General features: G+C 50.0%; 1 long non-coding RNA gene across 1 annotated transcript in view; it reads right to left on the bottom strand.

Moving 5' to 3' along the window:
* LOC130277334 (uncharacterized) overlaps positions 1-10,969 on the bottom strand; it is a 134,832-nt gene extending 123,863 nt beyond the window's left edge. Inside the window, exons 1-2 of the long non-coding RNA XR_008845432.1 lie at positions 10,862-10,969; positions 5,632-5,713 (exon numbers count right to left, since the gene is read on the bottom strand). This is a non-coding gene — a long non-coding RNA (uncharacterized LOC130277334). The remainder of the gene's footprint in view (positions 1-5,631; positions 5,714-10,861) is intronic.
* Between the last annotated feature and the right edge of the window lie 3,710 nt (positions 10,970-14,679).

A 14,679-nucleotide genomic window follows, 5' to 3' on the forward strand; every position in this document is an offset into this window, starting at 1 on the left:
TACACCTTTCACCATTAACGAACATTTCAGAGGAATCATCAGGAAAATAGAAATTTACCTGGCGGCCGTAATATAACCAAAGAGGGAATAGGAAAGACGTCTCGAGAGAGGGGACACTTGCCCAACCCTATTCTCCTTTGACATCCAGAATCAAGAGACCATCATACTTTGGGGCTTCCAAGTGGGCCTCCAACTGGTGCGAAACTACAACTCCCAGCATGCCCATATACACTATCACATGTATTCTGCAGGGGGACACTTGCCCGACCCTTTTCTCCTCTGACATCCAGAATCATCAGAGAGTCCAGAGACCATCATACTTTGGGGTCTCCAACTGGTGCGAAACTGCAACTCCCAGCATGCACTCCCCATCCCTGTATACACTAGTACATGTATTCTGCAGGGGGACACTTGCCCGACCCTTCTCTCCTCTGACATCCAGAGTCAACAGAGGGTCAAGAAGTCATCGTACACATAGATCAGCGTTTCCTAACAGTTTGCCTCAAGCTAGTGCAAAACTACAACTCCCAGCATGCACTACCCATCCCCACATACACTAGCACATGTGTTCTGCAGGGGGACACTTGCCCAACCCTTCTTGCCTCTGACATCCAGAGTCAACAGAGAGTCAAGATGCCATCGTAAACATAGATTAGCATTTCCTAACAATGTGCCTCCAGCTGTTGCAAAACTACAACTCCCAGCATGCCCAGACAGCCAACGGCATTTACATAAATTTTTAATGTCGGTGTAAGAAGCTGCTCAGAATATTCAGCAGTGTCTAAATGACATGACCTCCTTCTCCCACATTGGGAAGCCTCAGATCTCTATGGGATGACCCTGAAGACCCCGTCAGACTCTATAAATGAGGGGTCCACCACCTTCGGAGCCTCCCATAATCGTCTTAAATGGGTTGCGCGCAGTTCAGTCTTTTCACCAACCCCGTCCTCCACGACATCGCGCTCGTCTTCCCGACCCCGAGTTCATAATGAATCACCTGACCCACATTACCGATACCGTTCTGTGTTAGACCAATTCAAGGCCTCATGGAAGCCTTGGACACGTCAATTACCGTTCTTCTCCCCGTGAGGAGCGTCTTCTATCATGGGCTTCTTCTGCTGCGTTCATTGTATCTTAAGTCATGTGGGATCAGATCTTATTTGTGCAGAGGTCAGGGACATCAGGAAGTGAAAAGAGGATTCAAAGTCAAGTGTCATGGTGGCACAATGATGAGGGTTACCTCCCTACAGACCATAGTGATGTGGTAAATCACTACCTGTGCTATTAAAGGGACAGACTCCCTCTAAATAAGAACATCCTATCAAGGCTGAAATGGTAAGTGTCATTGAAGTGTTACTGTTATTTTCCTCCCTGCACTCAATTCTGTGACCATAAAGAGAACTGTGTGATCATATAGTTACAGCTGCACAGTCCTCTCTATCCCCTCCCTGCACTCCTCTCTATGATCATAGAGTGAACTGTGTGGTCATACAGTTACAGCTGCACAGTCCTCTCTATCCCCTCCCTGCATTCATCTCTATGATCATAGAGAGAACTGTGTGGTCATACAGTTACAGCTGCACAGTCCTCTCTATCCCCTCCCTGCACTCATCTCTATGATCATAGAGAGAACTGTGTGGTCATACAGTTACAGCTGCACAGTCCTCTCTATCCCCTCCCTGCACTCATCTCTATGATCATAGAGAGAACTGTGTGGTCATATAGTTACAGCCGCACAGTCCTCTCTATCCCCTCCCTGCACTCATCTCTATGATCATAGAGACATCTGTGTGGTCATACAGATACAGCTGCACAGTCCTCTCTATCCCCTCCCTGCACTCATCTCTATGATCATAGAGAGAATTGTGTGGTCATACAGATACAGCTGCACAGTCCTCTCTATCCCCTCCCTGCACTCATCTCTATGATCATAGAGAGAATTGTGTGGTCATACAGATACAGCTGCACAGTCCTCTCTATCCCCTCCCTGCACTCATCTCTATGATCATAGAGAGAACTGTGTGGTCATACAGATACAGATGTACAGTCCTCTCTATCCCCTCCCTGCACTCATCTCTATGATCATAGAGAGAACTGTGTGGTCATACAGTTACAGCTGCACAGTCCTCTCTATCCCCTCCCTGCACTCATCTCTATGATCAGTGCAGGTAGAAAATAAATGTTATGGAAACGTTAAGGTAACATTGGAGCATGAAGATGTAAGTGAACCACAAGGCATCATTTCATTAACCCCTTAACTGACCTTTACCACTGAGTATTAACCCCTTTACTGCCCTAGGCCATAAAATATACTGGTGTCAACCCCGGGAGCCAAGTCCTGGGAAAAAAAAATGTGGGAACTCACCCAAGACTTCCCCTCAAGAGCTGGTCTGTAGGACTTCTGCTAATGGGAACAGTGTTCCTGCAGTGGAAAAAGTGCAGGAACTCAGTTCCCAAGCATTCCTGCAGGATTTGAGCCCTGTGTTGACCCCTTTACTGCCCTAGACCATCAAATATACTGGTGTTAATGCCCTAGGCCATAAAATATACTGGTGTTAACCCCTTTACTTCCCTAGGTCATAAAATATATGGTATTAACCCCTTTACTTCCCTAGGCCATAAAATATACAGGTATTGACCCCTTTACTGCCCTAGACCATAAAATATACTGGTGTTAACCCCTTTACTGCTCTAGACCATAAAATATACTGGTGTTAACCCCTTTACTTCCCTAGGCCATAAAATATACTCGTATTAACACCGTTACTGCCCTAGGCCATAAAATATACTGGTATTAACCCCTTTACTGCCCTAGGCCATAAAATATACTGGTATTAACCCTTTTACTTTCCTAGGTCATAAAATATATGGTATTAACCCCTTTACTTCCCTAGGCCATAAAATATACTGGTATTAACCCCTTTACTTCCCTAGGTCCTAAAATATATGGTATTAACCCCTTTACTTCCCTAGGCCATAAAATATACAGGTATTGACCCCTTTACTTCCCTAGGCCATAAAATATACAGGTATTGACCCCTTTACTTCCCTAGGCCATAAAATATATTGGTGTTGACCCCTTACTGCCCTAGTAGAGATATGGTCCTATTTGTGGTCAGAGACCTGGGTGTATATGCAGAATGATGGTGGTCGGGAGCGGTGCCCACAAATGACTCTTTTCTTCCTCAGTGTAAACCTATAGCCATTGGCTTCGTGTGACATTCTCTGGCACATTACACATTATCCCACAGTAGGGAAATGAACCGGCATGGCCCTCAGTGATAAGAAGCGAGGCCGTATACTGCTCAGTGCGAGAGCCAGCCGCCCGACACAAGTGATTCACAAGGAATAAAGCCGCTGCATATTTACATGCTCATGAATTTTACATCGCGCTCTCCACCGCCATCGCATTCACATCACGCCTTGGAAATGTATATACACTGCAAGGTTAATAATACATCTCATCTAGGTCAGATTAGGAGCATTCTAAGGACTGAACGCAAGGTCTTCCCCAACCACAATAACAAATATCCCATGTGCATCGTAACACCAGTCACCCCAGATACGTCGATGATGCACAAAACTGCATGCAAATTCATTGGGGTTTTTAGGAGAAAAAAAAGAATAAATATGAATATATATATATATATATATATATATATATATATATATATATAGTATATATCAGTGTTTCCCAACCAGGGTGCCTCGTGCTGTGGCCAAACTACAACTCCCAGCATGCCCGGACAGCCAAAGGCTGTCCGGGCATGCTGGGAGTTGTAGTTTGTCAACAGCTGGAGGCACCCTAGTTGGGAAACACTGATATATATTCACATGTATATGTTGTAATCAAACAGCTGGTAAAACGGTGGATGGAAGACTAGAGTTCTGGTCCGGGTTTTAGGAGTGACTGAAGGTTCTGGACATAAAGTCACTCCTATACTCCAGTTCCGGTGTGAGATGGTGTCCTGAACCTTATCTCACCGGTGTGCAACCCCTTAAAGGGGTACTCCACTGCCCCAGCCTTTGGAATATTTAGTTCCGAATGCTGGGTGCGGGCTGCAGGGGTCGTGATGTCACGGCCACGCCCCTCAATGTAAGTCTATGGGAGGGTGCGTGGCGACTGCCATGCCCCTCCCATTTATTTGCATTGAGGGGGCGTGCCTGTGACATCACAAGGGGCGTGTCCGTGATGTCACGACCCCCGCAGCCTGCACCAAACGTTCAGCAAAATATGTTCCAAACGCTAGGGCAGTAGAGTTCCCCTTTAAGGACTCCGTTTTCATTTTTTGCACCAATTTTCCACCTACAGACCCATATGAGACTTGTGTTTTACGCCACCAATATTTCTTTTAATTACATCATCAAAAAATATTTGTGGGACAAAAATTGAAAAATAAAATGCCATTTTGGATCTTTTGGGGGCTTCCGATTCTACGCAGTTCAATTTTCGGTAAAACATTGTCACATTGTCTTTATTCTGTAGGTCCATACGATTAAAATGATCCCCAACTTATATAGGTTTTATTTTACTTTACTTCTTTTAAAAAATTATAACTTTTTGAGAGAAAAATAGTATGTTTAAAAATTCTCCTCTTCTGACCCCTTTAACTTTTTTTTATTTTTATCCGAATACAAGGATGTATGAGGCGCTGTGATCTCTGATTTTTATCGGTACCATTTTTGTTTTGACGGGTCTTTTTAATCGCTTTTTAAACATTTTTTTTAAGGTTATACAAAGTGACCAAAAATACGCAATTCTAGACTTTGTTATTTTTTTACGTGTACACCGTAGCATAGCCTAGCATTAATCAGTGTTATCAGTGCTCGATTGCTTCAGCCTGCCATGGCTGAATAGAGCACAGAAGCACCGATCAGATGGCGAAGAGGTAGGTAAGTTTTTTTATTTTTTTTTCAATTTTAGAGGCCGAGATCAACTTTGTCAAGACAGGACTGTTTGAAGGGTCCCGTTCTACGTATGGTGGAGGATGCAGGACAATTCATGGCTAGCAGAAACAACGTGCAATTTGTCCAAGTCCAAGTCTCCAAATTGCCAAGCAGTGACCAGGGGCGTACCTAGAGCCTTTGGCACCCGGGGCGGACCCTTTGTTTGGCACCCCCCCCCCCCACACACACACCCCTTAAATACACCCCCTCGCTCCCCTCCCCCCCAGGGGCGGACTGACAACACTCGGGCCCCTGGACCAAAAAAAAGGCAAGGTCCCCTGCTAGTCTCTGCAGCTCGTCAATCTTCTGCCACGCCCCTATTCCACCCAAATCCCACCCACAATACATTTTAATTTATATATGTAAGAAACACTTTAACGTAGGTAAATTCCCATGACCAATAATACTGGTATACAAGGAGTAAATATATACCACCACACAATAACTGGATAATACCACCATACTGTACTGAATAAAACCCCTATACACAGACCAGTATATTATACAGGATGTGTATACCAAATAAGTGATTATATACAGGATCATATTGCGGTAGATATCAGCTGTACACAGGATGTGTATACCATATAAGTGATTATATACAGGACCATATTGCGGTAGATAACAGCTGTGCACAGGATGTGTATACCATATAAGTGATTACAGTTACATTTTGGGACTCACAATTACGTCTTTTCTAATCAGCGGCCTCCTCTTTCCTTTTCTTCTCCATCCGGATACGACCGCCATGTGGATCTCTTAACATCTGCAGGAAAAATATGTCAGACTAATTTTTCAGTGCCCTCCTCTCCTCTACACAATCTTCCCATCTATAGGCCCACAAACTGTAATAATGCCCTCCTTGGTGTCCTGCACAGTAAAAGGGCAGGTAGGTAGGTAGCCAGGTAACCACCTCTTTCCCATAGGTATATGCAGAGTTACATCACCCACCCCTCTTTCCCATAGGTATATGCAGAGTTACACCCCCCTCTCTTTCCCATAGGTATATGCAGAGCTACGCTACACCCCCCCCTCATTCCCATAGGTATATGCAGAGTTACACCCCCTCTCTTTCCCATAGGTATATGCAGAGTTACACTCCCCCTCTTTCCCATTGGTATATGCAGAGTTACACCCCCCCCTCTTTCCCATAGGTCTATGCAGAGCTACACCCCCCCCTCTTTCCCATAGGTATATGCAGAGATACACTCCCCCCCTCTTTCCCATAGGTATATGCAGAGCTACACCCCCCCTTCCCCATAGGTATATGCAGAGCAACCCCCCCTTCCTTATAGGTACAGTATATGCAGAGCACCCCCCCTCTCCCGCCCTTCCCTATAGGTACAGTATATGCAGAGCCCCCCCTCCCCTATAGGTACAGTATATGCAGAGCACCCCCCTCTCCCCCCCTTCCCTATAGGTACAGTATATGCAGAGCACCCCCCTCTCCCCCTTCCCTATAGGTACAGTATATGCAGAGCACCCCCCTCTCCCCCCCTTCCCTATAGGTACAGTATATGCAGAGCACCCCCCTCCCCCCTTCCCTATAGGTACAGTATATGCAGAGCCCCCCCCCTCCCCTATAGGTACAGTATATGCAGAGCACCCCCCCTCTCCCCCCCTTCCCTATAGGTACAGTATATGCAGAGCACCCCCCTTTCCCCCCCCCTTCCCTATAGGTACAGTATATGCAGAGAACCCCCCTCCCCCTTCCCTATAAGTACAGTATATGCAGAGCACCCCCTTCCCCTATAGGTACAGTATATGCAGAGCACCCCCCTTCCCTATAGGTACAGTATATGCAGAGCACCCCCCCTCTCCCCCTTCCCTATAGGTACAGTATATGCAGAGAACCCCCTCCCCCCCTTCCCTATAAGTACAGTATATGCAGAGCACCCCCTTCCCCTATAGGTACAGTATATGCAGAGCACCCCCCTCCCCCCCTTCCCTATAGGTACAGTATATGCAGAGCACCCCCCCTCTCCCCCCCTTCCCTATAGGTACAGTATATGGAGAGAGCTTCCCCCTCCCCTATAGGTACAGTATATGCAGACCACCCCCCTCTCCCCCCCCCTTCCCTATAGGTACAGTATATGCAGAGCACCCCCCCCTCCCCTATAGGTACAGTATATGCAGAGCACCCCCCTCCCCCCCTTCCCTATAGGTACAGTATATGCAGAGCACCCCCCTCCCCCCCTTCCCTATAGGTACAGTATATGCAGAGCACCCCCCCCTTCCCTATAGGTACAGTATATGCAGACCCCTCTCCCCCCCCTTCCCTATAGGTACAGTATATGCAGACCCCCCCTCTCCCCCCTTCCCTATAGGTACAGTATATGCAGACCCCCTCCTCTCCCCCTTCCCTATAGGTACAGTATATGCAGACCCCCCCTCTCCCCCTTCCCTATAGGTACAGTATATGCAGACCCCCTCCCCTATAGGTACAGTATATGCAGACCCCCTCCCCTATAAGTAAAGTATATGCAGACCCCCCCTCTCCCCCCCTTCCCTATAGGTACAGTATATGCAGACCCCCCCTCTCCCCCCTTCCCTATAGGTACAGTATATGCAGACCCCCCCTCCCCCCCTTCCCTATAGGTACAGTATATGCAGACCCCCCCTCTCCCCCCTTCCCTATAGGTACAGTATATGCAGACCCCCCCTCCCCCCCCTTCCCTATAGGTACAGTATATGCAGAGCACCCCCCTCTCCCCCCCTTCCCTATAGGTACAGTATATGCAGAGCACCCCCCCTCCCCCCCTTCCCTATAGGTACAGTATATGCAGAGCCCCCCCTCCCCTATAGGTACAGTATATGCAGAGCACCCCCCCTCTCCCCCCTTCCCTATAGGTACAGTATATGCAGAGCACCCCCCTTTCCCCCCCCCCTTCCCTATAGGTACAGTATATGCAGAGCACCCCCCCTCCCCTATAGGTACAGTATATGCAGAGAACCCCCCTCCCCCTTCCCTATAAGTACAGTATATGCAGAGCACCCCCTTCCCCTATAGGTACAGTATATGCAGAGCACCCCCCTTCCCTATAGGTACAGTATATGCAGAGCACCCCCCCCTCTCCCCCTTCCCTATAGGTACAGTATATGCAGAGAACCCCCCTCCCCCTTCCCTATAAGTACAGTATATGCAGAGCACCCCCTTCCCCTATAGGTACAGTATATGCAGAGCACACCCCTCCCCCCTTCCCTATAGGTACAGTATATGCAGAGCACCCCCCTCTCCCCCCTTCCCTATAGGTACAGTATATGGAGAGAGCTTCCCCCTCCCCTATAGGTACAGTATATGCAGAGCACCCCCCTCTCCCCCCCCTTCCCTATAGATACAGTATATGCAGAGCACCCCCCCTCCCCTATAGGTACAGTATATGCAGAGCACCCCCCTCCCCCCCTTCCCTATAGGTACAGTATATGCAGACCCCCTCCTCTCCCCCTTCCCTATAGGTACAGTATATGCAGACCCCCCCTCTCCCCCTTCCCTATAGGTACAGTATATGCAGACCCCCTCCCCTATAGGTACAGTATATGCAGACCCCCTCCCCTATAAGTAAAGTATATGCAGACCCCCCCTCTCCCCCCCTTCCCTATAGGTACAGTATATGCAGACCCCCCCTCTCCCCCCTTCCCTATAGGTACAGTATATGCAGACCCCCCCTCCCCCCTTCCCTATAGGTACAGTATATGCAGACCCCCCCTCTCCCCCCTTCCCTATAGGTACAGTATATGCAGACCCCCCCTCCCCCCTTCCCTATAGGTACAGTATATGCAGAGCACCCCCCTCTCCCCCCCTTCCCTATAGGTACAGTATATGCAGAGCACCCCCCTCCCCCCTTCCCTATAGGTACAGTATATGCAGAGCCCCCCCTCCCCTATAGGTACAGTATATGCAGAGCACCCCCCCTCTCCCCCCTTCCCTATAGGTACAGTATATGCAGAGCACCCCCCTTTCCCCCCCCCCTTCCCTATAGGTACAGTATATGCAGAGCACCCCCCCTCCCCTATAGGTACAGTATATGCAGAGAACCCCCCTCCCCCTTCCCTATAAGTACAGTATATGCAGAGCACCCCCTTCCCCTATAGGTACAGTATATGCAGAGCACCCCCCTTCCCTATAGGTACAGTATATGCAGAGCACCCCCCCTCTCCCCCTTCCCTATAGGTACAGTATATGCAGAGAACCCCCCTCCCCCTTCCCTATAAGTACAGTATATGCAGAGCACCCCCTTCCCCTATAGGTACAGTATATGCAGAGCACACCCCTCCCCCCTTCCCTATAGGTACAGTATATGCAGAGCACCCCCCTCTCCCCCCTTCCCTATAGGTACAGTATATGGAGAGAGCTTCCCCCTCCCCTATAGGTACAGTATATGCAGAGCACCCCCCTCTCCCCCCCCTTCCCTATAGATACAGTATATGCAGAGCACCCCCCCTCCCCTATAGGTACAGTATATGCAGAGCACCCCCCTCCCCCCCTTCCCTATAGGTACAGTATATGCAGAGCACCCCCCCTTCCCTATAGGTACAGTATATGCAGACCCCTCTCCCCCCCCTTCCCTATAGGTACAGTATATGCAGACCCCCCCCTCTCCCCCCTTCCCTATAGGTACAGTATATGCAGACCCCCTCCTCTCCCCCTTCCCTATAGGTACAGTATATGCAGACCCCCCCTCTCCCCCTTCCCTATAGGTACAGTATATGCAGACCCCCTCCCCTATAGGTACAGTATATGCAGACCCCCTCCCCTATAAGTAAAGTATATGCAGACCCCCCCTCTCCCCCCCCTTCCCTATAGGTACAGTATATGCAGACCCCCCTCTCCCCCCTTCCCTATAGGTACAGTATATGCAGACCCCCCCTCCCCCCTTCCCTATAGGTACAGTATATGCAGACCCCCCCTCTCCCCCCTTCCCTATAGGTACAGTATATGCAGACCCCCCCCTCCCCCCCCCTTCCCTATAGGTACAGTATATGCAGACCCCCCCTCTCCCCCCTTCCCTATAGGTACAGTATATGCAGACCCCCCCCCCTCTCCCCCTTCCCTATAGGTACAGTATATGCAGACCCCCCTCTCCCCCCTTCCCTATAGGTACAGTATATGCAGACCCCCCCTCTCCCCCTTCCCTATAGGTAAAGTATATGCAGACCCCCCCCCTCTCCCCTTCCCTATAGGTACAGTATATGCAGACCCCCCCTCTCCCCCCCTTCCCTATAAGTACAGTATATGCAGACCCCCCCCCTCTCCCCCTTCCCTATAGGTACAGTATATGCAGACCCCCCCCCTCCCCCTTCCCTATAGGTACAGTATATGCAGACCCCCCCTCTCCCCCTTCCCTATAGGTACAGTATATGCAGACCCCCCCCTCTCCCCCTTCCCTATAGGTACAGTATATGCAGACCCCCCTCCCCTATAGGTACAGTATATGCAGACCCCCCCTCTCCCCCTTCCCTATAGGTACAGTATATGCAGACCCCCCTCTCCCCCCCTTCCCTATAGGTACAGTATATGCAGACCCCCCCTCTCCCCCTCCCCTATAGGTACAGTATATGCAGACCCCCCCTCTCCCCCTCCCCTATAGGTACAGTATATGCAGACCCCCCCTCTCCCCCCTTCCCTATAGGTACAGTATATGCAGACCCCCCCTCTCCCCCTCCCCTATAGGTACAGTATATGCAGACCCCCTCCCCTATAAGTAAAGTATATGCAGACCCCCCCTCTCCCCCCTTCCCTATAGGTACAGTAAATGCAGACCCCCTCCCCTATAAGTACAGTATATGCAGACCCCCTCCCCTATAGGTACAGTATATGCAGACCCCCTCCCCTATAAGTACAGTATATGCAGAGCCCCACCCCTATAGGTATAGGCAGGGTTAAAAAGAAATAAATAAATAAAATGATGCTCACCTGATATCCCACGCAGCGATCTCCTCAGCAGGGCCCGCGTCTTCTCCCCTCCACAGTACAGGCGCGGATGAGTGACGTCACCGGCGCCTGTACTGCGTGCTGCGTGGGGGCGGAGGTCACGTCTCCTCTGTGTAGCTGCAGATGCGGCTCATACAGAGGCTGCGCCTTCTCCTGTATGTACGTGTATCGCGCACACAGGAGAAGGCACCGCTGTCCCGGACCTCGGCGGCGGAGGGTCAGTCCGCCCCTGGCACCCCCCGTGACCGTACCCCCCCCCCCCCCCCCTAGTACGCCACTGGCAGTGACTCTCTTTGGCGAAAGCAGCTGCAGCACGAAAAGAGGACACCCCTGTAATGGAGGAGCAGGGTACAGCAGGTCCAGGTGATGCAACAACAGTACCAGACCTCACAGCAGCAAAACACAGCATGATAGCCTGTGGATCTCCAGCTGTTGCAAAACAACAATTCCCAGCATGCCCGGACAGCGATTGTCTGTCCGGGTATACTGAAGTTTTGCAACAGCTGGAGGCACCCTGGTTGGGAAACACTGATCTATGTGTACGATGGCCTCTCAACTCTCTGTTGATTCTGTAAGTCAGAGGAGAGAAGGGTCGGGCAAGTGTCCCCCTGCAGAATACATTTATTTTTGTATATGGGGATAGGGAGTGCTTTAGTATTTCCCAACCAGGGTGCCTCTAGCTGTTGCAAAACTACAACTCCTAGCATGCTGGGAGTTGTAGTTTTGCAACAGCTGTAGGCACCCTGGTTGGGAAACACTGATCTATGTGTGCGATGACCTCTCGACTCTCTGTAGACTCTGGATGTCAGAGGAAAGAAGGGTTGGACAAGTGTCCCCCTGCAAAATACATGTGCTCTTAAAGTAATATAGTAGTTTTGCAACAGCTGGAGCTCCGAAGTTTGAAGACCCCTGACCTATAATAGCACAGAAAAATAAAAAAAATAAACAGAAAAATGTTTGTAGCCTAAATGTGGTGCGATGCTTGTATGCCAGTTTTTTGGCACATCAGGCCATGGCTTCCATCATAAATCTTCTCCGCCGGGTCCATTCTCTGATTTCCGAGCCTTTTCGCCTCTTTCTCCTCCGTCTTCGTGTAATCAATGTTCGTCCGTAGATTAATAATTCATAGATGCGCGTAGGACCCTAGAAGAATAACCAATATTCCTCATTTGCAGCATAATCCTAATGTATGGAGCCGGCTGAATGTCAAGTATCTCATGGGAAGCGTGTTGGGTGGGGGGTGCTACAAAAAAAACATCAATGACTTCACCCGCCGGTCAAGGCCAGAGCGAGAAGCGCACTTTCCTGGATTAGAGGCATTGTGGAGAATAATAGGAATTGGATTTGCACTTATCAGTGTTACATGTTGGCTACACTCGAGGTCCGGGATAATCCTGTAGGCACGTCGCACTGCTGACATGAGTTCCTTTTAATAGGAGGGTAGGGGGGGCCATACTGCTTATTCTGCATGTTCACGGCACAACATGAATGCGCTTATCTAGGGAAAGCGGCTTGAAAAACATGGCCCTTCATAAAGAGGGGTTTTGATCATTCCTCCCAGCAAGGATAGATAGGGGGGGGGGGGATCAAAGCATCGGATTTGGCTTTACAATTGATTCGCTTCTTCCCCGTATCGGAAGGTCGGAGCTGCTCAATTTTAAATATATGAAAATGAAGTTCAGCGAAAAAAAAAAATACATCAGCCGCCGCCCCCCCCCCGCGGTTCTCCAGTTTGTTTGCGTTACAGATAGAAACACAATGGAGAGATAATTGTATTTTCTGCATTCCAACCGCGGGTGACTCTTAAACTTTGCCACGAATTAAAAATTGTTTCCTTCCTATCTGAAAAAATAAAAAAAAGGAGAATTCTACTTTTTTCCCCCTGTAAGTATTAAGGGGGTATTCCAGGAAAAAAACTTTATATATATATATATATATATATATATATATATATATATATATATATATATAAACTGGCTCCAGAAAATTAAACAAATTTGTAAATTACTTCTATTAAAAAATCTTAATCCTTCCAATAATTATCAGCTGCTGAAGTTGAGTTGTTATTTTCTGTCTGGCAACAGTGCTCTCTGCTGACATCTCTGCTTGTCTCGGGAACAGCACAGAGTAGTAGAGGTTTGTTATGGGGATTTGCTTCTACTCTGGACAGTTCCCGAGACACGTGTCATCAGACAGCACTGAGACAGAAAAGAACTGTTACGCCGAGCGCTCCGGGTCCCCGCTCCTCCCCGGAGCGCTCGCTACACTCTCGCCACTGCAGCGCTTCGGTCAGATCCACTGACCCGGGGCGCTGCGATACCACCTCCAGCCGGGATGCGATTCGCGATGCGGGTGGCGCCCGCTCGCGATGCGCACCCCGGCTCCCGTACCTGACTCGCTCTCCGTCGGTCCTGTCCCGGCGTGCGCGGCCCCGCTCCCTAGGGCGCGCGCGCGCCGGGTCTCTGCGATTTAAAGGGCCACTGCGCCGCTGATTGGCGCAGTGGTTCTAATTAGTGTGTTCACCTGTGCACTCCCTATTTATCCTCACTTCCCCTGCACTCCCTCGCCGGATCTTGTTGCCATTGTGCCAGTGAAAGCGTTTCCTTGTGTGTTCCTAGCCTGTGTTCCAGACCTCCTGCCGTTGCCCCTGACTACGATCCTTGCTGCCTGCCCCGACCTTCTGCTACGTCCGACCTTGCTTCTGTCTACTCCCTTGTACCGCGCCTATCTTCAGCAGTCAGAGAGGTTGAGCCGTTGCTAGTGGATACGACCTGGTCACTACCGCCGCAGCAAGACCATCCCGCTTTGCGGCGAGCTCTGGTGAAAACCAGTAGTGACTTAGAACCGATCCACTAGCACGGTCCACGCCAATCCCTCTCTGGCACAGAGGATCCACCTCCTGCCAGCCGGCATCGTGACAGTAGATCCGGCCATGGATCCCGCTGAAGTTCCTCTGCCAGTTGTCGCCGACCTCACCACGGTGGTCGCCCAGCAGTCACAACAGATAGCGCAACAAGGCCAACAGCTGTCTCAACTGACCGTGATGCTACAGCAGCTACTACCACAGCTTCAGCAATCATCTCCTCCGCCAGCTCCTGCACCTCCTCCGCAGCGAGTGGCCGCTTCTGGCCTACGACTATCCTTGCCGGATAAATTTGATGGGGACTCTAAATTTTGCCGTGGCTTTCTTTCCCAATGTTCCCTGCACTTGGAGATGATGTCGGACCAGTTTCCTACTGAAAGGTCTAAGGTGGCTTTCGTAGTCAGCCTTCTGTCTGGAAAAGCTCTGTCATGGGCCACACCGCTCTGGGACCGCAATGACCCCGTCACTGCCTCTGTACACTCCTTCTTCTCGGAAATTCGAAGTGTCTTTGAGGAACCTGCCCGAGCCTCTTCTGCTGAGACTGCCCTGTTGAACCTGGTCCAGGGTAAATCTTCCGTTGGCGAGTACGCCGTACAATTCCGTACACTTGCTTCAGAACTATCCTGGAATAATGAGGCCCTCTGCGCGACCTTTAAAAAAGGCCTATCCAGCAACATTAAAGATGTTCTGGCCGCACGAGAAATCCCTGCTAACCTACATGAACTCATTCATCTAGCCACTCGCATTGACATGCGTTTTTCCGAAAGGCGTCAGGAGCTCCGCCAGGATATGGACTTTGTTCGCACGAGGCGTTTTTTCTCCCCGGCTCCTCTCTCCTCTGGTCCCCTGCAATCCGTTCCTGTGCCTCCCGCCGTGGAGGCTATGCAGGTCGACCGGTCTCGCCTGACACCTCAAGAGAGGACAAGACGCCGCATGG

Source organism: Hyla sarda, chromosome 6 (assembly GCF_029499605.1).
Source record: "Hyla sarda isolate aHylSar1 chromosome 6, aHylSar1.hap1, whole genome shotgun sequence".
Taxonomy (NCBI): domain Eukaryota; kingdom Metazoa; phylum Chordata; class Amphibia; order Anura; family Hylidae; genus Hyla; species Hyla sarda.